We start from the raw sequence: 26933 nt of genomic DNA on the forward strand, positions 1-26933 counted from the left end.
TTAACATGTTTTATGTAACATGAATAACATATTAATATACAAATATATACATGACATAAATTATATATAGACACAGATAAACATCAATAACCAGTGAGAGAAGTCATGTGGTTCTCCGACCTCTCTAAGCTGCATCGCCGTGCTGGAGGAGTGCTGACATCATCATTTATGGTTCCTTGCTGGATGAAGGCCTAAACTATGGAGTGAAATCTACTGCCTTGAACTCACTCTTCATTTCTGCTCAGGCTTTTCCTGCCAGCAAGGCAGTGGCAAGAAAAGCAGTCAGCTGATGTCCACAGCTCAACATGAGAAGGACACATTTCCTTTGAAGAAAAAACATTTCAAGGAGTTTTTCCTGCCAATACAGGACAACACCCACTCACAAACCAGTGCTGGACAAGTTCCTTCAAAGCTGTAATGCCTTATTTCTTACTTGTTACTGTCATTTTAAAATAATTGGTTCCATTACGATTGTGTCTGCCAGCACTTGGTGACTGTACAGGAGGTCTGTGGACCGCAGGGCCACAACAAGCCCATTTCCTCAACTCTCCATTTAGTACAGAGGTCCCCAAGTATGGACCAGTGAGGATAAATGTGATAGTGTAGAAGTCCTTTTGTTCTTCAACTTGTCCAACTTGATGGTGAGTCTCCTTTTATCAAGGATTACTGAATGCTTGTGTTATTCATGGCATTGTAAACACTTTATAAACCCTTCATTCAGAGCTGTAAAGAACCTTTAACCTCATATCCCAGACATCAAAGTGGGCCACTAACCGGTGAGATGAAGCTATGCTATGCTGCTACATTCTGAAGAGGTAAAGTAGCAGGTTCTGAGAGTGATGGCTAACCTGGATGTGTTCATCTCCTACTTTAATATCAGCGTCCCAACTTGGAGCTCTGACCACCTCCAGCTTTTTGTTCCTGTTTCTGCTTCAGTCAACAGGGAACTCAAACCTGCAATAGAATCATCAACAACAATGGAATAGAAAACAGAGGAAGACAAAATATCATAAACTTACAAAGCTGAGAAATGTTCATGAAGAATAAATGCACACATTATGATTGAGGCCAGAAAGTAAAACTCCACACCAAATGTATTTTGACATGTAGGGATAATGAACTTGAATGTGTTGAAATAGCAGATGAATGAATCCACTATCACAAGATGGCGTCACAGATCTCACCATCAAGTTGGACCAGTTGAAGAACAAACAGACTTCTCCACGATCACATTTATCCTCACTGGTCCGTACTTGGGGACCTCTGTACTAAATGGAGAGTTGAGGAAATGGGCTTGTTGTGGCCCTGCGGTCCCCAGACCTCCTGTACAGTCACCAAGCGCTGGCAGACACAATCGTAATGGAACCAATTATTTTAAAATGACAGTAACAAGTAAGAAATAAGGCATTACAGCTTTGAAGGAACTTGTCCAGCACTGGTTTGTGAGTGGGTGTTGTCCTGTATTGGCAGGAAAAACTCCTTGAAATGTCATGCAAGTTTTTTCTTCAAAAGAAATGTGTAAAACATTCATTAACATCCAGGCCCAAAGACAAGAGAGGGCAACGCTCCAGGAGTCTTTGATCTCTGAATTCTGAGCATTGATCTCCTGCTTCAGTCTTTGATCTCTGACTGATCCGAAACTAATCAAAGGATCACATCAGCATATTGGTCCAGTCTACAGATGGTGATTTTACCAAGTGCACTACAGCAGTCCTTGTTGCTGTCTGCTGTTGTGTCACAGCAAAGTAAGGAAACAGCCTGACGGTCCTCAGGAGGAAATTCAACAACCTCCAAAGATGGAGGTGAATCTAGACCTGCTCATGTTTACTGTCCTTGATGAACTTGACAAACACACCACATGTCACACACTCAACAGTTTCAATCTGTTGAGAACATGAAACGTGTGGCCCCAGTGACCCTGCATGAAATTTTTGTCCTATTCAAATTTTGATTCATGACCCAGAACCACTCAAAACCCCTGAAAAATAAAGGTTTGGGTGCATTAAAGACATAAATAATAACATCATCATGTTTCAGGGTGGTGCAGTCGTTAGCACTGTGGCCTCACACCAAGAAAGTTCTGGGTTCGAGTACCGGCTCGGGTGCAGTATCTTCTTGTGTAGAGTCTGCAAGTTCTCCCCGTGCCTGTGTAGGTTTTCTCTGGTACTCCGGCTTCCTCCCACAGTCTAAAGACATGCAATTTGGGGAAAAGGCTGATTGGATTCTCTAAATTGACTGTAGGTATGAATGTGAGTGTGAATGGTTGTTTGGCCCTGTGATGGACTGGTGACTGGTCCAGGGTGAACGCTGCCTTTTGCCCGTAGACACTGGGATAGGCTCCAGCTCCCCCTGAGACCCTGAACAGAAATAAGTGGAAGAAGATGAATGAATGTTTCAAGGTTTTCTTCCCTCAAATCTGAAGGTCAAGCTGCATTATTTGCAGTGCTCATTAGCAGGGGAATTAGCTCCAATGGTAGAGTGCTAGCTTAGCATGTGAGAGGTAGAGGGATCCATGCCCTCATTCTCCAGAATACTTCAGCTTGTTCTGTTGATCAGAGGAGCTGCTGTGTGATGAATGCTGATGTTTGTCCACTGCTGTGATAAAGTGTCACCCTGTTACTGATACTGACCATTTCAGCTAATTCCCCTGCTAATGAGCACAGCAGATAATGCAGCTTGACCTTCATGCATGGTTGGATGAGCGTCACCAGGTGAAGCTTCTCTGGTTGACCAACATGTGGAATCTCTTTCAATACTCCAGTGGTGGTTTAAGTGATGAAAATATGGATTAGTCACTGGAAGTGTGTGTGTGTGTGTTTAAAAAGGCAAAAAAAACTTTTTTCAGCCATAGAACTTTAATACAAACACAAAATGAAAAGCAGAACAAGCCAGAACCCAAAATATGGATTTACAGAGGAAGCGTGCTGGGCTCAGAACCCAGAGGTTGATGGATCAAAACCATCCTCTGCTAAAAGAAGGGAACAAAATAAACCTGATTGTTTTGAAATGTGAATCTGTTAAAGAGGGGTGGAAATGGTGAGGTAGTCAGTTGTCCCTTTTGTTTTATTACAGAGACCTCATTGTTACTTAAATAATTTTAATTCTTTACTTGAAGATTCACGCTTTTTCGCTCAAAATGTATAAAACTTCTTGCATGTTGGTGCCCCATCACACACAACAGGTGAACTTGTACTCTTTTCACCTCTGACCCACAAACATTCATAGTCTTCCAGTGAACGTCCAATTATCTTCTGAAATCAGTGATGAATCTTTCCCTGCTGAGACTCATTATCTCTGACTGTGACTAGCATGTGCTAGCAGAATACAGCAGTCCTTCTTCATTATCTGTCTTTGTCTCTGACCAGCTCTCCTGCTCTCTTTCCTCCTACCAGTCAAAGCAGACATCTTCGCCTACTGATCTTGGATCTGCTGCCTGTTCCTGCCTAGTAAAAGAAGGAACCAGCACCTGGTTCTACAGGCTGAATTAACTCCAGGACGTTGGCCAGCCGTGTCAGTTGAAACCTTATTTGTCCAAGTAGAGAAAAAATAAGTCTGATTGTTAATGAAAGATGTCATCATGGCTTTGAAACTGTGGTTGGGGACAAGCCAACATGAGCACATTCATGGAAGAATAGCAACAAAAACAGGAAGTGTTAGTTAGCAAGTACTCACCAGTCTTTCACTATCATACTTGATTCTCGTGGGACAAAATGGCTGCTGCTGACTGTGCTGCCTGGTGGTGGATCACTCTTCACCATCCTCACAGGCCTTGATGGAACCAAAAAGGCGACTTCCTGGAGAAGATCTTCCAGGGCGTCCAGGTTAACGCGGTGCCCCAGCTGGCACCAGGATCTGACCCAGGTCCTGCATGTGAGATACTGTCAGTTCTGTTCTGTCCTGCTCACAACCACAGGCTGGTGTTGAGGCCTGCAGCAACCAGGGCCCCAGTCACCAAGTGTATAAAGGCTGGTCATTGTGGCAGTGGGAGGAGTCAAAATGAAGACAGACCAATGTGAGCAGGACTTGACTGCAAAAGTAAGAAGAACTTGACCTTGTTTCCTACAGTACCCAGGAGGCTTGGTAGTTGTTGAAGGAAGCTCCAAAAGCAAAGAGCAGACAGCAGGATATAAAAAGAAAAGATCCAGACACTAAAACTACAAGTAGAAACAAGATGAAATACTAAAAGCTTTGGAAAGATACTCCAAGGTTGTATATGCATTATTATATACACTACTATTCTCCATGACTCCTAAAGAGGGAAAGGAAAAATTAGAATGTGGATCAGATCAGCTGATTTCAGTGTTAAGTCCATCCCTCCATCCACTTTCTATTCTTATCCTTTAAGGGTCACGGGGGGGGGGGGGGGCATCAGTCTCATGCAACCTAAACTAAAACTTCAGTCAGATCAAATTCAGATTAAAGCAAGAGTTTCCAGATCAAAGTCAGAATTCCTGATGATGTCATCAGGGCTTTGACAGTACCTAGAATTCTGTCTTTGATCTCAGGAGGACATGAAAGAAACACAATTGAGGAAAGTAGAAGAGAGCACATTCAGCTTCATTAGAAACACTTGAACTGTTGAACAGTAGAATTTGTTTGAAACAGTTTACAACACTGAGTGACAGGATTGAAGAGGGAAGATTTTTCTACTTAACATTTAATTCTAACTTAAAACTGGGGCTGAACATTCTCAGTAGTTCATATACTAATATACAGAGTAAGTCATGTCATTCCCTTTTGGAAAAAAAAACAAGAAAAAAAACGTGAAGCTCCTCCCCCCAGCTCCAGATGGTACAGACAGATATGAGAGTGGCAAGGAAGCAAAGAAGTGTTGTGCTCCTCTCCAGTGCTCTTGTGTTGTTGTGTTCTTCTCAGCTCCATCATGAAGACGTGCTGGCAGTGGGCGCTGGTGGAAGTTTGCAGCTCTCACTGGAAAGTCCTGAGGCTCCTCCCATTCTGAAGCAGGCAGTTGCTCCTAGCCAGCCGACACTTTCCCTCTCTTGTGTAGGAGTGAAGAACAAAATCAAAATAAAGAATCATCACTCTTTCATTGGGGGACATTTTTTCTCATTCTAAAAATTCAACAGCTTCTATCATTTCTTTTACAGAATATGTCAGTGATATACTAGGATTTTCTGTTGTGCTGTCAAATTAACTTTTATCGATGCTTCACACTTCAGGTGTGAAAGTTTTTCAGTGGGAAAGACATGAGAATGAGGACGAGGCTGATTGATACTCTAAACTGACTCTAGGTGTGACTGTGAGTGTGAATGGTTGTCTGTCTTTATGTGTTGGCCCTGCAATGGACTGGCGACCCCTCCAGGGTGAACCCACTTCACGCTGAAAGCTGGGGAGACAGGTCCCCCCACCCCACAACCCTTAACAGGATAAGTGGAAGAAAATGAATGGATGGATGGATGGATGAATGGATGGATGGATGGATGGATGGATGGATGGGCTACAGTTCAGTCACTGTGTCTCTTGTTCCCACAGTGATTTGATGCATCCTACCAACACAGCAGGACTCACCACGAGACAATGGATTGTCAGTCATTTTTCACTGACAGTGCTGGAGCCGGAGCCCACAAGGTCACAACTGGCATTGGTGGACTCCAGGATATGTTTGGACCTACAGAAATGCACAACCTGTTAATGACAACACTTTCATATATTTAGCCCTGCTCACAGATCTCTGATACAATTTTCAAGTCATACAACAGGTTCAATGTTGACCCTTCGACCACCGTTACACTGAAGCAGAGTTCAATGGCAGTGTTGCATATGTTGGGAGGAGCCTGTGGCTCTCGGTTCAGAGGATGATTTGAAGAATTCGTTGTTGCTGAACTGTTTATGCTTCAATTTCTGGACGTTCACTGGTGGAATGTTTGTGGGTCAGAGGTGAAAAGAGTACAACTGCACTTTTTTGTGTGATGGGGCACCAACATGCAAGAAGTTGTCAAACATTTCCAGCAAAACAGCATGAAAATTCAAGTTAAGAATTAAAATTATTTAATTCAGCGTTTAACTACCAGGCCTCTGGAATAAAACACAAGGAACAACTGACTACCTCACCATTGACTTCACACTGATAACCAGGAGGTAACGTGGTAGTCAGAGCAGCGATGCTCAGGTCTGTGGACTGAACAATGTCCTCTCATTCACACACACACCACTCTTTCATTGGGGCTCCTTTCTCCTTGTTCTGACACAGAAATTCAACAGCTTCTGTCATTTAGTTTACAGGAAATGTTGATGACACTCTGGGATTTCTTGTTCTCCTGCTGTCACTGTCAAGTGCCAGCTTAACATGTGAGAGGTAGCAGGATCCATGCATGTGTTCATGTTTACAGCAGACAAGGAGGAAACCTTGGAGGATGTCAGTGACTTTTAGCAGTGGTTCTCACTTCATCTTCTCAGTATAAAGTTTAAAGCGAGCTGGCCAGGAGTTGAACCTAGAATCTTCTGATCCGTAGTCAGACGCGTTATCCATTGCACCACTAGCCCTGTGAAGGAACTGCTATGTTCATGTGTGCTTGGTTTTACAGAAAATCCCAACAACGTGGTGGCATTTTCAGGGGACACAATGGTGCAGTGGTCAGCACTGTGGCCTCACAGAGAGAAGGTTCAGCTCTCCTCTGTATTTGGTTGCGAGGAACCTGAATCAGTCCTCAGTGGAGCGGTGCTGCTGAGGCTGAGTGAGGCTTGAGTGAGGGACTGAGCAGGAGCAAACAGGTTCAAGCAGGTTCAGGCAAACTCCACTCAGTCCACCAACATCAAAGCAGAGGAACTGAGTTCATCTAACAAAATGGATTCATATCATCTCCACTTGGAATGCTCTGGAACTACAAGTACACTTAAAATGGCCGACTTAAGACAACAGAAGGAACTTTGAAGTAGATTTGATTTATTTAAGTCAGTGACTCATTTTTTTCAAGAATTTAGTTCAGGTAACTTCATTGTTTTACTAAGATGAGCTTTAATGTTATAACATTGAAACAAGACCTTCATGTATTGATGGATCCATCACAAATATGAGCCTTCCCAGTCTGTCAGGTGGTAGAATTCAGTCAGCACCAATAACAGGAGAGTCAGAGTTTAGAAACCAAAGACAGACATTAAAGTCTCACATTAAAGTGTTATATCTTTGAAAATATACTGCAATACATGAAATATTATATTTCCATGGATGGAAACCTCGTTCTTATATTCTTTAATATACTGCAATAGTAATGGACCCTCTATGACACTGTAGTGATGAATCTATCAAGGAGTACAAATTATTATAATCAGAGAATTTTGAAGTCAAGTTTGAGATCAGTTTGATCCTCTCTCCCTCCCTCTGTCTCTCTGTCTCTCTCTCTCTCTCTCTCTCTCTCTCTCTCTCTCTCTCTCTCAGGAGCTTTTAAATGAATATTTTAATAAAACGGAACAGGAGACTGAAGAGTGATCACTAAAACCCACAGGCTGAATGGGACATCTTTTAAAAATATTGAACCACTGAGTAAAACCATAGAAGCGCTCCTGTCTAGTCGGTGCTAACAAGTTAGCTGTTGAGTGAGTCCAGCTGTGCTGTCTAGGAATCCTGGTAAAAAGCCTCCACACATCAAACAGCTGGTGTGTTGGTGGATCTGTGGATCCTGCTGGAAGAAGCAGGATGGAGCTCTGAATGGTTCCTGTCTAAAAGAGCTTCTCTGTGCAGCTCCCATCAGCTCCTAAAAACAGGAAACCAGCAGATTCAGTGTTGAACAGTGGCATTAAAATGTTTCAAAAGCTGTCCTGTCCACCATTTGTTGGTGCAAAGACATTTAAAAACACCAGTTGAACATTTTCCAAAGTTTTCTGTGTAGGTTCTCATTCATCCAGGTCATCGTAGATCGAAGCGAAGTAAAATCTGGTCAACTGGACGTAAGTTTACGAACCGTAGTTTAAAACTTACGTCCAGTTGACCAGATTTTACTTCGCTTCGATTTTCCAAAGTTGCTCTCACCTTCTTTCAAACACCTGGAACGATTTCCTCCAAATCAAAAGAAACTGGTGAAAAAACAACAACAAAAAAACTCCTGGAGAATCAAACTCCACCCTCTGCTCCAACTGGACTTGGGACTTCAAATGACCTCCATTAAAAGCCTGCCTGCATCCCCATTCACTGACTGTTGTGCTGTGGGTCTCCTGGACAAACATGGCAGGGATCCTCTAGATCTCCAGCAGTTTAAAAAGAGCAGCTCTTTTAAAATGGGTTCTGGCTCCATTCAGGCTTAGAGAGCTGAGATTAAAATCACACATGAATAAAAGAGGGAACCCAAGAAAACAAGTCAGCGTGAAAGAGGAGCAGATTTTAAAACTCCTCATCATTTCCACCTCCAGGAGTGAAGCCTCCCGGGACCCAAGAGGCTCAAGCTGGCAGAGCTCTCACTCATTTCTCCACCACCTCGCTAACCTGAGCTGTAGCATCTGAGAACAAATCAGTGACCCCCTTCAGTCCAGAGCCGACTCCACAAACTCTGCGCCCCACTTTACCCACAGCCAGCCGGCCTCCTCAACACTGCATGACACACGACGACTAAATTGAAGACTGAGGAGTCTCATCAAGAGATCTGTCACATGCGTCTGCTGTGGAGGGTCAATCTGTCCGTCCACATTCAGATCAGTGATGCAGCGACTCTGCTATGATCAAACTACTCAGGATGAAACAGACCAATGTTGACATCAAGTAGCAACTCAGCAGCTGATCAACAGAGTCCTAAGCACCAGGAGAGCCTGTTCATCGTCCCTGGGGGATCTTAAAATTCTTTCTTTGATCTCACCTTGATTTCTCAATGATTTTTTTGTACACACAAATTAGGAGTTGATGGGAGTTGTTGCAGATACCAGTGTCCAAAGTCCAGCTTGAACCCAGTTTGTGCCACTTATTTGTCAAGCTAGCAGAGATTCTTTTCACTGCCAAGCTAAAGTGACTTCTGTCAACAAAGGTAAACATACAAAAGGATATTTCTACTGTCAGTTCAAGATTTTTATCAAACTCCTTTTTCATAGCTTCAACCTTCCTCTTGTGTTAGCTTTCTGTTCCCATCTCTTATGTTAACAGGTCAGTTTTGACCCACGTCTTCAATCAGCTGTCAAATAAACTAAAAACAATTTTCTATCATCCAAGTTGTTTCCCATCTCTTGGTTACCTTGTTAGGCTTCCTTATCCATGGAAATATTGATTTGAATATTTTGTTGTGGGCCTCTGGACCTTTTTTAGTCAGTAAACCCTCGATTTCAGTTTAAAAAATTATCAAATGAACCTCAAGAAAATCATAGAAATAAACAAAAGGTTGTTGTGTTTCCTGACCATTACTGAGGGGTGTTAGAACACATCTCTGACATGGATTGGTTTTATTTATTATTCATTTCAATATTATTAACTATTGTAACATCCATGGTGTTATGGGTCAGTTTCGACCCTCATATATTTACTTCAAGAAAAAGACAAAAAAGTCTTTTTTTCAGCAACAGAACTTTAATACAAACACAAAATGAAAAGCAGAACAAGCCAGAACCCAAAATATGGATTTGCAAGGTCAAACAAACAACAACCAGTCAAGCAAATCAAACCAACAGAAACCAACTACTGGTTCAAAACCAGTAAAAAACAAAAACAGAGGAAAAGTCTCTGTGTGTTTAGATGCGTGTGTATGTGTGTGTGTCAAAAACTGACACTTTATTTTTTTGACAACATGAGCTCTGTCCTTCACCTGCAAGATTTCAGCAGGCAGGTCAGGTCTAGTTTTCTTCACTGTGCCACCATGATAAGTTTCCTCCTGAGAAGTTCTTGTCCAAGGTCATAGCTGGTATGAGGATATCAGGATGGAATATTGGCAGGACAAGTTGCTCCACATTCACTTTCAGCCAAGTCAGGAGTTGAACCTGGAATCTTCTGAGCTGAAATCAGATGCGTTGTCCATTGTACCACCAGCCCTACAGAGTCTACACATTCAGATGTATGACAGAAAATGTAAATGATATGGCGCCATTTTCTGTTTTTGTGCTGTCTGATTTTCTAAATATAACATTTATTATATATTTATTTATTTATAAATATTTGTAAGACGAAAATAAGAAAGACAACCTGCATCATCACAGTCATGAAGACCTCAACACGGTTGAAGAGGAAGTCTCAGGGTGGATTCTTGTGTTTTGCAGCATCCTTGATGTGTCTGCGTAGAATGCATTGGTGTTGTGGACCCACATCCACCAAGAGTGGAACCAAGAAAAGCAAGTGGAGAATGTTTCTGGAGGAGCTGGGAAATTCCCTGGTCAAGCCACACATCGAGGGAAGGGAACGGATGCCCCGAGACCCAGACGCTGCAGCCTTGCTCAGACAGCTGCAGAGCTCACCCAGCACTCCATCCATGCCATCAGCAACACAGAGAGCAACCACGCCAGCATCCTCCTCAGCAGCCCTGCCTCAACACCAACCAGAACAGCCACAGCCAAGACCCACTCAGGCCACCGGATTCCAGAAGAAAGAGGAGTCAGGTCTGCCCAAGCAGTCAGGACAGCAGGACAAACGGATTGTGGTTCAACTGCAAACACACACACACACACACACACACACACACACACACACATGCATGTTGTTGCACCAAGAGACTTTTCCTCTGTTTTTGTTTTTTACTGGTTTTGAACCAGTAGTTGGTTTCTGTTGGTTTGATTTGCTTGACTGGTTGTTTTTTGTTTGACCTTTCAAATCCATATTTTGGGTTCTGGCTTGTTCTGCTTTTCATTTTGTGTTTGTATTAAAGTTCTGTTGCTGAAAAAAATACTTTTTTGTCTTTTTCTTGAAGTAAATATGTGAGGGTCAAAACTGACCCATAACACCATGGATGTTACAATAGTTAATAATATTAAAACGAAACAATGAATAAAACCAATCCATGTCAGAGATGTGTTCTAACACCCCTCAGTAATGGTCAGGAAACACAACAACCTTTTGTTTATTTCTATGATTTTCTTGAGGTTCATTTGATAATTTTTTAAACTGAAATCGAGGGTTTACTGACTAAAAAAAGGTCCAGAGGCCCACAACAAAATATTCAAATCAATATTTCCATGGATAAGGAAGCCTAACAAGGTAACCAAGAGATGGGAAACAACTTGGATGTTAGAAAATTGTTTTTAGTTTATTTGACAGCTGATTGAAGACGTGGGTCAAAACCGACCTGTTAACATAAGAGATGGGAACAGAAAGCTAACACAAGAGGAAGGTTGAAGCTATGAAAAAGGAGTTTGATAAAAATCTTGAACTGACAGTAGAAATATCCTTTTGTATGTTTACCTTTGTTGACAGAAGTCACTTTAGCTTGGCAGTGAAAAGAATCTCTGCTAGCTTGACAAATAAGTGGCACAAACTGGGTTCAAGCTGGACTTTGGACACTGGTATCTGCAACAACTCCCATCAACTCCTAATTTGTGTGTACAAAAAAATCATTGAGAAATCAAGGTGAGATCAAAGAAAGAATTTTAAGATCCCCCAGGGACGATGAACAGGCTCTACTGGTGCTTAGGACTCTGTTGATCAGCTGCTGAGTTGCTACTTGATGTCAACATTGGTCTGTTTCATCCTGAGTAGTTTGATCATAGCAGAGTCGTTGCATCAATGATCTGAATGTGGACGGACAGATTGACCCTCCACAGCAGACGCATGTGACAGATCTCTTGATGAGACTCCTCAGTCTTCAATTTAGTCGTCGTGTGTCATGCAGTGTTGAGGAGGCCGGCTGGCTGTGGGTAAAGTGGGGCGCAGAGTTTGTGGAGTCGGCTCTGGACTGAAGGGGGTCACTGATTTGTTCTCAGATGCTACAGCTCAGGTTAGCGAGGTGGTGGAGAAATGAGTGAGAGCTCTGCCAGCTTGAGCCTCTTGGGTCCCGGGAGGCTTCACTCCTGGAGGTGGAAATGATGAGGAGTTTTAAAATCTGCTCCTCTTTCACGCTGACTTGTTTTCTTGGGTTCCCTCTTTTATTCATGTGTGATTTTAATCTCAGCTCTCTAAGCCTGAATGGAGCCAGAACCCATTTTAAAAGAGCTGCTCTTTTTAAACTGCTGGAGATCTAGAGGATCCCTGCCATGTTTGTCCAGGAGACCCACAGCACAACAGTCAGTGAATGGGGATGCAGGCAGGCTTTTAATGGAGGTCATTTGAAGTCCCAAGTCCAGTTGGAGCAGAGGGTGGAGTTTGATTCTCCAGGAGTTTTTTTGTTGTTGTTTTTTCACCAGTTTCTTTTGATTTGGAGGAAATCGTTCCAGGTGTTTGAAAGAAGGTGAGAGCAACTTTGGAAAATCGAAGCGAAGTAAAATCTGGTCAACTGGACGTAAGTTTTAAACTACGGTACGTAAACTTATTGTAAACTAAATGATAGAAGCTGTTGAATTTCTGTATCAGAACAAGGAGAAAGGACCCCCAATGAAAGAGTGGTGTGTGTGTGAATGAGAGGACATTGTTCAGTCCACAGACCTGAGCATCGCTGCTCTGACTACCACGTTACCTCCTGGTTATCAGTGTGAAGTCAATGGTGAGGTAGTCAGTTGTTCCTTGTGTTTTATTCCAGAGGCCTGGTAGTTAAATGCTGAATTCAAGAATTTTAATTCTTAACTTGAATTTTCATGCTGTTTTGCTGGAAATGTTTGACAACTTCTTGCATGTTGGTGCCCCATCACACAAAAAAGGTGCAGTTGTGCTCTTTTCACCTCTGACCCACAAACATTCCACCAGTGAACGTCCAGAAATTGAAGCATAAACAGTTCAGCAACAACAAATTCTTCAAATCATCCTCTGAACCGAGAGCCACAGGCTCCTCCCAACATATGCAACACTGCCATTGAACTCTGCTTCAGTGTAACGGTGGTCGAAGGGTCAACATTGAACCTGTTGTATGACTTGAAAATTGTATCAGAGATCTGTGAGCAGGGCTAAATATATGAAAGTGTTGTCATTAACAGGTTGTGAATTTCTGTAGGTCCAAACATATCCTGGAGTCCACCAATGCCAGTTGTGACCTTGTGGGCTCCGGCTCCAGCGCTGTCAGTGAAAAATGACTGACAATCCATTGTCTCCTGGTGAGTCCTGCTGTGTTGGTAGGATGCATCAAATCACTGTGGGAACAAGAGACACAGTGACTGAACTGTAGCCCTTCCATCCATCCATCCATCCATCCATCCATTCATTCATTCATCCATCCATCCATCCATCCATCCATCCATCATCCATCCATTCATTCATCCATCCATCCATCCATCCATCCATCCATCCATCCATTCATTCATCCATCCATCCATCCATCCATCCATCCATTCATTCATCCATCCATCATCCATCCATCCATCCATTCATCCATCCATCCATCCATCCATCCATTCATTCATCCATTCCTCCATCCATTTTCTTCCACTTATCCTGTTAAGGGTTGTGGGGTGGGGGGACCTGTCTCCCCAGCTTTCAGCGTGAAGTGGGTTCACCCTGGAGGGGTCGCCAGTCCATTGCAGGGCCAACACATAAAGACAGACAACCATTCACACTCACAGTCACACCTAGAGTCAGTTTAGAGTATCAATCAGCCTCGTCCTCATTCTCATGTCTTTCCCACTGAAAAACTTTCACACCTGAAGTGTGAAGCATCGATAAAAGTTAATTTGACAGCACAACAGAAAATCCGAGTATATCACTGACATATTCTGTAAAAGAAATGATAGAAGCTGTTGAATTTTTAGAATGAGAAAAAATGTCCCCCAATGAAAGAGTGATGATTCTTTATTTTGATTTTGTTCTTCACTCCTACACAAGAGAGGGAAAGTGTCGGCTGGCTAGGAGCAACTGCCTGCTTCAGAATGGGAGGAGCCTCAGGACTTTCCAGTGAGAGCTGCAAACTTCCACCAGCGCCCACTGCCAGCACGTCTTCATGATGGAGCTGAGAAGAACACAACAACACAAGAGCACTGGAGAGGAGCACAACACTTCTTTGCTTCCTTGCCACTCTCATATCTGTCTGTACCATCTGGAGCTGGGGGGAGGAGCTTCACATGTTTTTTCTCTTGTTTTTTTTTCCAAAAGGGAATGACATGACTTCCTCTGTATATTAGTATATGAACTACTGAGAATGTTCATCCCCAGTTTTAAGTTAGAATTAAATGTTAAGTAGAAAAATCTTCCCTCTTCAATCCTGTCACTCAGTGTTGTAAACTGTTTCAAACAAATTCTACTGTTCAACAGTTCAAGTGTTTCTAATGAAGCTGAATGTGCTCTCTTATACTTTCCTCAATTGTGTTTCTTTCATGTCCTCCTGAGATCAAAGACAGAATTCTAGGTACTGTCAAAGCCCTGATGACATCATCAGGAATTCTGACTTTGATCTGGAAACTCTTGCTTTAATCTGAATTTGATCTGACTGAAGTTTTAGTTTAGGTTGCATGAGACTGATGCCCCCCCCCCCCCCCCGTGACCCTTAAAGGATAAGAATAGAAAGTGGATGGAGGGATGGACTTAACACTGAAATCAGCTGATCTGATCCACATTCTAATTTTTCCTTTCCCTCTTTAGGAGTCAATGAGAATAGTAGTGTATATAATAATGTATATACAACCTTGGAGTATCTTTCCAAAGCTTTTAGTATTTCATCTTGTTTCTACTTGTAGTTTTATTGTCTGGATCTTTTCTTTTTATATCCTGCTGACTGCTCTTTGCTTTTGGAGCTTCCTTCAACAACTACCAAGCCTCCTGGGTACTGTAGGAAACATGGTCAAGTTCTTCTTACTTTTGCAGTCACGTCCTGCTCACATTGGTCTGTCTTCATTTTGACTCCTCCCACTGCCACAATGACCAGCCTTTATACACTTGGTGACTGGGGCCCTGGTTGCTGCAGGCCTCAACACCAGCCTGTGGTTGTGAGCAGGGCAGAACAGAACTGACAGTATCTCACATGCAGGACCTGGGTCAGTGCCCGGTGCCAGCTGGGGCACCGCTTTAACCTGGACCCCCTGGAAGATCTTCTCCAGGAAGTCGCCTTTTTGGTTCCATCAAGGCCTGTGAGGATGGTGAAGAGTGATCCACCACCAGGCAGCACAGTCAGCAGCAGCCATTTTGTTCCACTAGACTCATGTATGATAGTGAAAGACTGGTGAGTACTTGCTAACTAACACTTCCTGTTTTTATTGCTATTCTTCCATGAATGTGCTCATGTTGGCTTGTCCCCAACCACAGTTTCAAAGCCATGATGACATCTTTCATTAACAATCAGATCAAATTTTTTCTCTATTTGGACAAATAAGGTTTCAACTGACACGGCTGGCCAACGTCCTGGAGTTAATTCAGCCTGTAGAACCAGGTGCTGGTTCCTTCTTTTACTAGGCAGGAACAGGCAGCAGATCCAAGATCAGTAGGCAAAGATGTCTGCTTTGACTGGTAGGAGGAAAGAGAGCAGGAGAGCTGGTCAGAGACAAAGACAGACAATGAAGAAGGAGTGCTGTATTCTGCTAGCACATGCTAGTCACAGTCAGAGATAATGAGTCTCAGCAGGTAAAGATTCATCACTGATTTCAGAAGATAATTGGACGTTCACTGGAAGACTATGAATGTTTGTGGGTCAGAGGTGAAAAGAGTACATGTGCACCTGTTGTGTGTGATGGGGCACCAACATGCAAGAAGTTTTATACATTTTGAGCGAAAAAGCGTGAATCTTCAAGTAAAGAATTCAAATTATTTAAGTAACAATGAGGTCTCTGTAATAAAACAAAAGGGACAATGAGTACCTCACCATTTCCACCCCTCTTTAACAGATTCACATTTCAAAACAACCAAGTTTATTTTATTCCCTTCTTTTAGTAGAGGATGGTTTTGATCCATCAACCTCTGGGTTCTGGGCCCGGCACGCTTCCTCTGTAAATCCATATTTTGGATTCTGGCCTTTTCTGCTTTTCATTTTGTGTTTGTATTAAAGTTCTATTGCTGAAAAAAGGTTTTTTTGCCTTTTTAAACACACACACACACTTCCAGTGACTAATCCATATTTTCATCACTTAAACCACCACTGGAGTATTGAAAGAGATTCCACATGTTGGTCAACCAGAGAAGCTTCACCTGGTGACGCTCATCCAACCATGCATGAAGGTCAAGCTGCATTATCTGCTGTGCTCATTAGCAGGGGAATTAGCTGAAATGGTCAGTATCAGTAACAGGGTGACACTTTATCACAGCAGTGGACAAACATCAGCATTCATCACACAGCAGCTCCTCTGATCAACAGAACAAGCTGAAGTATTCTGGAGAATGAGGGCATTGATCCCTCTACCTCTCACATGCTAAGCTAGCACTCTACCATTGGAGCTAATTCCCCTGCTAATGAGCACTGCAAATAATGCAGCTTGACCTTCAGATTTGAGGGAAGAAAACCTTGAAACATTCATTCATCTTCTTCCACTTATTCCTGTTCAGGGTCTCGGGGGGAGCTGGAGCCTATCGCAGTGTCTACGGGCAAAAGGCAGCGTTCACCCTGGACCAGTCACCAGTCCATCACAGGGACAACATACAGGGACAAACAACCATTCACACTCACATTCATACCTACAGTCAATTTAGAGAATCCAATCAGCCTTTTCCCCAAATTGCACGTCTTTAGACTGTGGGAGGAAGCCAGAGTACCAGAGAGAACCCACACAGGCACGGGGAGAACTTGCAGACTCTACACAAGAAGATACTGCGCCCGAGCCGGTACTCGAACCCAGAACTTTCTTGCTGTGAGGCCACAGTGCTAACCACTGCACCATCCTGCAGCCCCCTTGAAACATGATGATGTTGTTATTTATGTCTTTAATGCACCCAAACCTTTATTTTTCAGGGGTTTTGAGTGGTTCTGGGTCATGAATCAAAATTTGAATTGGACAAAAATTTCATGCAGGGTCACTGGGGCCACACGTTTCATGGTCTCAACAGATTGAAACTGTAGAGTGTGTGACATGTGGTGTGTTTGTCAAGTTCATCAAGGACAGTAAACATGAGCAGGTCTAGATTCACCTCCATCTTTGGAGGTTGTTGAATTTCCTCCTGAGGACCGTCAGGCTGTTTCCTTACTTTGCTGTGACACAACAGCAGACAGCAACAAGGACTGCTGTAGTGCACTTGGTAAAATCACCATCTGTAGACTGGACCAATATGCTGATGTGATCCTTTGATTAGTTTCGGATCAGTCAGAGATCAAAGACTGAAGCAGGAGATCAATGCTCAGCATTCAGAGATCAAAGACTCCTGGAGCGTTGCCCTCTCTTGTCTTTGGGCCTGGATGTTAATGAATGTTTTACACAATTCTTTTTAAGAAAAAACTTGCATGACATTTCAAGGAGTTTTTCCTGCCAATACAGGACAACACCCACTCACAAACCAGTGCTGGACAAGTTCCTTCAAAGCTGTAATGCCTTATTTCTTACTTGTTACTGTCATTTTAAAATAATTGGTTCCATTACGATTGTGTCTGCCAGCGCTTGGTGACTGTACAGGAGGTCTGGGGACCGCAGGGCCACAACAAGCCCATTTCCTCAACTCTCCATTTAGTACAGAGGTCCCCAAGTACGGACCAGTGAGGATAAATGTGATCGTGGAGAAGTCTGTTTGTTCTTCAACTGGTCCAACTTGATGGTGAGATCTGTGACGCCATCTTGTGATAGTGGATTCATTCATCTGCTATTTCAACACATTCAAGTTCATTATCCCTACATGTCAAAATACATTTGGTGTGGAGTTTTACTTTCTGGCCTCAATCATAATGTGTGCATTTTTCTTCATTAACATTTCTCAGCTTTGTAAGTTTATGATATTTTGTCTTCCTCTGTTTTCTATTCCATTGTTGTTGATGATTCTATTGCAGGTTTGAGTTCCCTGTTGACTGAAGCAGAAACAGGAACAAAAAGCTGGAGGTGGTCAGAGCTCCAAGTTGGGACGCTGATATTAAAGTAGGAGATGAACACATCCAGGTTAGCCATCACTCTCAGAACCTGCTACTTTACCTCTTCAGAATGTAGCAGCATAGCATAGCTTCATCTCACCGGTTAGTGGCCCACTTTGATGTCTGGGATATGAGGTTAAAGGTTCTTTACAGCTCTGAATGAAGGGTTTATAAAGTGTTAACAATGCCACGAATAACACAAGCATTCAGTAATCCTTGATAAAAGGAGACTCACCATCAAGTTGGACAAGTTGAAGAACAAAAGGACTTCTACACTATCACATTTATCCTCACTGGTCCATACTTGGGGACCTCTGTACTCAATGGAGAGTTGAGGAAATGGGCTTGTTGTGGCCCTGCGGTCCCCAGACCTCCTGTACAGTCACCAAGCGCTGGCAGACACAATCGTAATGGAACCAATTATTTTAAAATGACAGTAACAAGTAAGAAATAAGGCATGACAGCTTTGAAGGAACTTGTCCAGCACTGGTTTGTGAGTGGGTGTTGTCCTGTATTGGCAGGAAAAACTCCTTGAAATGTTTTTTCTTCAAAAGAAATGTGTCCTTCTCATGTTGAGCTGTGGACATCAGCTGACTGCTTTTCTTGCCACTGCCTTGCTGGCAGGAAAAGCCTGAGCAGAAATGAAGAGTGAGTTCAAGGCAGTAGATTTCACTCCATAGTTTAGGCCTTCATCCAGCAAGGAACCATAAATGATGATGTCAGCACTCCTCCAGCACTGCGATGCAGCTTAGAGAGGTTGGAGAATCACATGACTTCTCTCACTGGTTATTGATGTTTATCTGTGTCTATATATAATTTATGTCATGTATATATTTGTATATTAATATGTTATTCATGTTACATAAAACATGTTAAACACGGAACAGCGTGGACACAACAAATGAACTGGTTCAGAGACACGAGGCAAAAAAAGCTGGATGAACTCTTCTTCATTCCAAAAATGACTTCACCCTTGAACACTGACGTCAGGTCATTTTATAGGGTCCTCCATTTTTTATTTATGTGACGTTGCATATTGGGAAATAATTATAAAAAAATATATATTTTGATGAAAACTATATTTGATCAGGAAAACTACATTGGGTCAAATAAATCCATCGTTCGTGACGGTGTTACTAATTTTAACTTTAGTGCTCTGGTGCTGATTGCCTCATTAAGATCTTCATGAAGAAATAAACTGAGATTTGTAAAAATGTTTTGTTTTTACAGAGTTGGCAGTTTGAGCATTGAATCTTTCTTTGTGTTGAGAACAAACCCTCAAAGCCTTCATGTTTCAGTTTGCTTCACAGCTAACAGACAAACACCTCTTAGCCTGGTTCTGGTAGTCCAGGTTTAAACACCAACACAAGGATTTTATGCTGATTTCTTCACATGCAGCTGAAATCTAGACTTCAAGTGTTCATGTGAGGTTACAGCTTCACGCCTATTTAGTTTTCAACAAATATTAAGTCACTTTTATGCATTGAGCTTACTAACGAACTTTAGTCTCAGTAGCTGAATCTGTTAGGGGGAAGGCAGTGTGGACCGGCAGGAGCCTCCTACAAAATGCAATGGAGAGAAGAAATCCTGAGGAGTCGCTATGAGATTGAAGTGTTAAAGACGTGGCTCCTTTGGTGGTGATAGGATTTGAGCTATTGACTCTATTTTTAGTTTATTTCAATGTTATTGCAAACATCAGCTGCTCACTTATCAGCCAGCAAGTAAACAACAGTATTGTTCAGTGTGCTAGCTGAAGTAGACCGAGCGGTCAGTTGAGTCTTTATTTCCATGTGTGCTCATGGTAGCAGGGGTTTAGATTTCTAAATGTAACCCTTTTACCACCGGCTCCAATATTAAAACCCACCTTAGGCTTACAGGGAACACTTTAACTCATTTCAAATATCTTGTATGGTAAAAGTCCCATCTGGAATAATTAAAATCAATCTAGGGCAATGTATGATTCTCACTCTTAAATGTTCAAATGGAGGCTATGGGGAGTACACTTGACCTTTAAACTCTGCTGTAAAGCTTCAGTAACAACACACAAATTCAATGAAACCAACACAAGATTTCAGTTTAGAAAATGTATTAAAAGCTTGCAGAAAAACACATTCAAACGTTGAATAAAACAAGACTATAGAAAATAAAAAAAACCCCGGGGTATATTGTTTGTCTTTTTTTCAACTGTCTAATTTTATTTCGAGTGCACTCATGTTTACTTTCGTTGGCCCGCTTTAGTTGGAGCTCATGATGGAAACCTTTACCAGATCCCCCCGTGTGTCGGTGAAGTCAACAATACCGGACCGCAGCCGATGAATCCCTCGCTCGTTGTGGCAGCAACCGTCCCGCTCGCAGCAGCCCGCAGCAACAGACCTCCGTGATTCGGCAGCAGCGGCACATCCTCCGACTCCTTCGGCAGCAGTGACGCGTCCTCCATTAACGACTCTCTCCCGAGGCGACTATCCGAAGCTCCTGTCCCGTCCGTGCAGCGGCGTCTCCCTTCAGCGTGGACAGCGTTAGCCTAGCTCCCGCTAGCTTCTGTAACTGGACTTGCCTGGTGCTCAAAACACAATCGGTGGCGGAGAATCCGACTCACGCACTCCGATCACGTCGGTCAATTACAGTTCACAGTCCGTTACCGATAAAAACTCCTCTCCGACAACACACAGTCTCCAAACTCCGATAACGTTACGCCATTCACACGATGCTCCTTCCTCGCGCTCGTTTCTCCCGGAAGTGTAAACACTAAAGGTCATGAACTCACGCACGTAACCTAACGTAATAGAATTACTTTAACATTTTTGAAAGACATTCACACCCCATGAAATGATGTTTTTTTGAAAGTTAAATTTTAAACAAATTTTATTATTTTAATATCTTCTTCATAATACTAATGTAAATTTTAGCTTAACCATGAACTGGCATTTTATTCTTAACTTATTCCTATGAAAATCATTAAATAAGTACCACTGATTTATCAGAGTATTACATCAACCTAGGATTAAATTAAAGCTGCAGTCAGTGTTGTTTGGGCCTGAGCCTCCTCCCGCCCACCGCAGCCGAGTAGCAGGGGTCGTCCTGAATCCAGTGATGAATTTTATGAAAGCGGTGGGACTTGTACATTTACAGCAATTGCTTGCAGTGTACTACCAGATTTCAACAGTATCACCCCGTTTATAAAAATACAGTACTTTGCCGTTAATTCTAATAGGAATCTGTTAAATTACACCCCATGACTGTTTAACAGAACTATGCTGTAATGCTAAAATACAGTACTTCACTGTAAATAAAACAGTATCATGCAGTATCTTTGCCTGATGGACGCAAGGAGAATCTCCTGATCTGCACGTGAGGCCAGAGCCTTGGTTATCATCCATCTCAATCACAGTCATTTGGTGAGTAGCGATTGCATTTATTGTAGACACTGGCGCAAAGTCTGTAGGCCAGTGGAGGCTAAGTGAAGTTTCCAGTTTGTGTGGCGACACACGAGTGGGGGGTGCACTTATTAAAATATAATAGTGACCAAAGCCGGACAACGCCACCTTGGGAATTTCGCCCAAGGAAATAGTTAACGTACTGACCAAAAGGCACTCAGGTTCATTTACTAATTGGCAGGAGACGTGGTTCCATGACAAAAATATTTTATTGTAAACAGGCCAGCAGATTAAAAAGAGAACAAGAATGAATCTAAACAAGTCTGGAGCTTACCAGTGGGGGTGAGGGATCCCAAGGCAGAAGACACCCTGATCAATTGGGACATCACATTTAAAAACACATGATTAAAGCAAGACAGGGGTGCACAGCACACAAGAGGAAAAGCGACGCCAGGACCGTGAGCTTCCAGTACCTGAAACGAAATGACAAGAATTATAATTTAACACCAAAACTAAAAAAAAAACACAAAAACCAGAACCAAACTCAAACCACAATTTAAAAATTAATTCGAGAAACAAGATTTAATTATTAAAAACAAATTAGCAAGGAAAAATAATACAACCCAAAATAACCAGAAACGAGTTCATTTCTCCATTGCTAGACCAGGGAGCTAACAGATAGCCGTCCAGCAGCTTGCTACACCCTGAAGCCCAAGTGGAGGAATGGGAAACAATGCAGATCCAAACCTTCAGAGCACCATGAAGTAGAGTTCATTGGCGCCACACGGTGGACATCAGGATCTGGCAGACCCTGGTTAAACAAGGTGAATTACTGCAACAACCTCCAGTTCAACACACAGCAGATTCCAATTCATTAACACAGAAGCAGAGCACTCCAGTGAACACAGTAAACAGTGAACAAACAAACAAGCAAAACATGTGTAGATGGCCAGTAGGTCGCAGAACAGGCTAGTAGCAGAGCAGGCTAATAGAGCAGGAGCCTGTAACAAAGCTGGGTAGTCTGTAGCCAAACAGCCAGAGCAAAGCAGGGTAGTCTGTAGCAAAACAGCGTAGTCTGTAGCAAAACAGCAGCCAGAGCAAAGCAGGGTAGTCTGTAGCAAACAGCAGCCACAGCAAAGCAGGGTAGTCTGTAGCAAACAGCAGCCAGAGCAAAGCAGGAGCATCTGGCAAAGCAGGATAGTCTGGCAAGACAGCGCCCGGTAGCAAAGCAGCAGCTAGTTCTTCCTCAGTGTCACGGCTCACCAGCTGTGCCAATCAGGTGTAGATCGCACGCATGCAGAGCAAAGGGTTTCACAGGTAGTATGCTGTGGCAAACAGCCTCTGCACGTCAGATCGGCGGGGGGGGGGGGGGGGGGTGTTTCCCCACTAGCGGCGATTAAGGGACCGTGTCCCAAAAGCCGGACGCCTACAATTAAACACGTGAATATGAAAAACGTGCATGATCAGCATGCAACACGAGCTACAGGGAGCTACTGCTACATACCAGCACAGACGGTGGCGAGAAGGCAGACGTGAGGCGATCAGAGGCGGAAGCGAGGTGACCAGGAAGTGGGAGGACCGCGGACCCCAAGAGCAAGAGATTGACCAGGTAGATGCTGCCCCTATTTATAGAGCAGCGCCTCACACTGGTTGGCTAATGATGGTACAAGCCAAGTCAGGCATCACCAACCAGTCTCACTGCTAGGATGGGACCTCTCATCCTGCCACATTTGCATTGATAATTACACTCGGTGCACATCATGCTAGCCAGATTTAGCAGCTAGCCAAAATGTTGAAAATGCTTGCAAATTAATCCAAAAAACACAGAGAGTTGACTTTTCTTTTTACATCTCGAGCCTCCACAAATTAATGTGTGCGACATCTGTAATTTGCCTGTGAATTCATGAAGCTTTCTGATAGTCTGAACCATTTTACAGTACACACAATATACGTGTCACACAACAGTTAAGTCGGTTCATATTAAGATGAGTGCACACTGACTGTGTTTACATGCAATTACGTTCCTCCATCTTGTGCTCGGCTACTGCTCTGGCATGAGTCTGTCTGATGGCATGATTACAGTGTACTTAAGGCCATAGATCAGGAGCTGTGGTTGTATTTGTTTAAAAAAGAGTGGTTTTAGCATCGTTCAAGTGCCTGCTCATTTGTGTTGATTTTTCTTTGTCTCTGATATTGCCTACAGATGCAGGAGCCTATTTTCCAGCTGCCCTGATCCTAGTAAGTACTTGCCTGTCCATCACATTTCACAGTTAATCAGTTATTTTTTCAGACCTCAAACATTGAAATAGACAACTATGTTATCTGGTCAAAGAAGCTGTTTTTTTCTTCTTCTTCTTCTTCTCTTCTCTTTTCTCCCTGTTTTCTTGGATCTCCAACACTATATCTACATGTATATATTTGATGGCTTATAATGTCTCATTCATCTGAGTGAGTTCCAACACTCCTTTTTTAGGCGCTTCATTGGAATAAATCCTGAGAGTGTCTGCATGTTTTCCCTGTGCTGGTTCTCTCCAGGTACTCCAGCTTCCTTCCACAGTCCAAAGACATGCAAATGGAAATGCAACTCTACATTGACCGTAGGTATGGCTGTGAGTGTGAATGGTTGTCTGTCAATATTTGTTGGCTGCGGTGGACTGCGATGGACCACTGACCTGTCCAAGGTAATGTCCCCTCTGGGATAGGCTCCAGCCCCACCCTGTGACACTTAACAGGATAAGCGGAAAAATGGATGGATGGATGGATGGATGGATGGATGGATAGATGGGTGGGTGATCACTCACAGGACTGTGAGTCTCTCACTCTGACCGCTTCATGCTATGGGACTTATACTGACGTAACCTGATTAGCTCAGTCAGTCGAGCATGAGACTCTTAGTCTCAGGGTTGTTGGTTCAAGCCCCATGTTGGGTGTTGATCTTAAACACCACTGCTTGTCCTCTCAGTTTTGAGAGCTTTGTTTGTAAATTGTCAGAAAAATCAGTGAATAAACAATACAAACTTAGGCTTTGTCAGAAATTCCATGCTTCCAAACTAACCAATATGAAAAAAACAAAAGGTGAGACTTTTTCATGCATTCGAAAAATTTGTATGCGCTTCATTGTATCCGCTTTCTATACTTCCATGCATCCCAGCTTATTTCTGTTAAGGGTTGCAGGGGGAGGCTGGAGCCTTTCCCAGTGGCTTTCAGGTGAGAGGCAGGTTTCACCCTGGACAGGTAGCCAGTCCATTGCAGACAGAATACCCACGCAGGCACGGAGAGAACATGCACACACCACACAGAAAGAACCTGTGCTCGAGCCAGGACTTGAACTTGCTTTGAGGCGACACTGTTAACAACGGTACCACCGTGCCACCCATTGACTGTAACACATTGTAAACAATATACACTCTTGTTATCATACAACACGTAGCCCTGTACAAAAATCAAATAAATTACATCGCATAAAAAGCATAAAGAGATGTGTTAAAAAGTTCAAAAATAAATAGAGTTCATGATCTTTAAAATTGGTTATAATGTGAGCAGGTTAAAAGCATAAATATAATATGTAACATTTAAAAAGTAAAACTATTTACAGTTAAAAAATAAATTCATATTAAAGCTGCAAGCAGCGTTGTTAGGGCCTGAGCCCCCGCGCGGCCTATGGCCGCGTCCTTGACACCGGCCCGAATCCAACGGTGTAATCGGCAAATCCCTAGGCCTTGTAGTTTAGGAGATACGAGCCTCAGTGCGCTGCACAGTGTGAGAGCAGAGCTGAGAGCCGGCCATTTAAAAGCCCCTCCCTTCTCTGCTCGCTCTCTGCCATCTGTGTCAGAGTGGAGAGCAGAGCTGAGAGCAGAGCTGCCAGCTGGCCCTTTAAGAACCCCTCCCCCGCTGCACTGTGTCTGATCTGTGCTGGAGTGGAGAGAGTGGAGGATTCAGAGAAATGTAGTGTGTAAAAGCTGAATAAGTCGGCATACGTTGGTCAAAAGTCACACAAAATACCATATTTTTGTAGGGATTTTTGTCAGGAATACAGTGGTGTGTTTTTAAAAGCTGTGCGATGTATGGTATAGACGTGAGAAGCATTTGTTCGAGAGTATGTACCCTGAGAGGACACGCTCTCCCCATAGACTTCCATTGTAAGGCGAAAAGTGTCTCCCCCACTTTGACGGCTCATAAAATCCAAACCAAGCGCGTAGTATATTAACCTTGAACAACTTTCAATCAGCACAGTTGGGAGAGTAATGTGTGAAAGTTTGGAAGCCCTGGCATTTACGGTTTAGGAGGAGATAGATTTTGTTCGGGGCGCAAAATTGTCCAAAATTAGACATTCGTGTCCAAATTGTGGACATCCTGTTACAGTTAGGTCAGGGGTGTGAGTGTATGATTTATCCGTCTTGATGAGACGAGTTCAATGGTGTTTGTCCCATGTCTGTAGGACATTCCTACAGTCTGTGGCGTGGTTTTTTGTGTATGTAGGTGGCGCTATTGAGTAGAGCGCGTCTTTTTTTTTTAATTATCGAATTTTTCGCCGCACCCGATGTGCTTACCAAATTTGGTGAGTTTTCATGCATGTTTAGGGGGTCAAATTTACTTTTGAAGTGGCGAGTGTGACTTCGAAACATAATAGGGTCTTCGCCAGGGACTGGCTCAGGCCCTAATAAAGGTCTTTAAGTTCTCTGAGTCTGTAAAAGATCAGTGATCTGAGAATAAGGAGAGGGGAAGAAGCCGTGTTTATATGTAACCTCAATTGTTACCTGTCAATCATTTCATTCCTGTCTTATCTTTGGGTGTATTAAGACCGCAAAAGCCAATGAGAGGAAAGTTACTGTGTAAGGGGTGGGACTAGTGGCGCAGGTTTGTGAGGTGAGTAGTTAGCGCGCATGGGGAGAGAAACAGAGGCAATGATCAGAGAGTTAAGAGGGGAGGCATTGTTTGTGTGGAGAGCATTTAAGTTTATTTTGGAGGTCGACGACTGGTGGTCCTGATGTAAACTTCTGTGTGACCTTCGAGAGGTGAATATTTATGCCTGTATTTGCGCTTTATCTAACTGTTATAGTGAAAAGAGACTGGATGTGTACATGGTTAGCGACGTGCTAGCTAGGGATAGCATTCCGTGCTAATGTGCCTGCAGATCGTAGCTTTAGCGTTGTAATATGTTTGGAGCGAAAGTAAAGGTAATGCGAATTCGACACGAGATAATGTTTGATAATTGTGGCTAAATTAAGATAATATGCTTGAAGGAGACGGACATTGGAGAGAGAGAGACGGGTTTCCATCTGATGGCTCTGCTGTTCTGCTGTGCCCTGTCCTGCTGTGTTTTCTTCTTCGTGACTTTCGCTGTCCCGCCATTGCGTGTGAGTGTTTGGATTGTGACTTCCACCGCCATTGCCATTACCATTCAGACTCTCATCCTCCATTCCCGTTCTCCCCCTTCTAATAAAACCCTGGATTTTTGAGGACTAACATACACATGCACTTGCTTTTATTGTGTGCTCAGCTGCGAGTGAAGCGGCCATTACAGTTGTGAAGCCCCGACCGCACACGAGCTTCAATAAACAGGCCTGAAACAGGTAAAAATTTAATTTAA

The sequence above is a fragment of the Aulostomus chinensis genome, chromosome 4 (assembly GCF_037954235.1).
Source record: "Aulostomus chinensis isolate RoL2024-O1b breed Wild chromosome 4, RoL_Achi_v1.0, whole genome shotgun sequence".
NCBI lineage: Eukaryota > Metazoa > Chordata > Actinopteri > Syngnathiformes > Aulostomidae > Aulostomus > Aulostomus chinensis.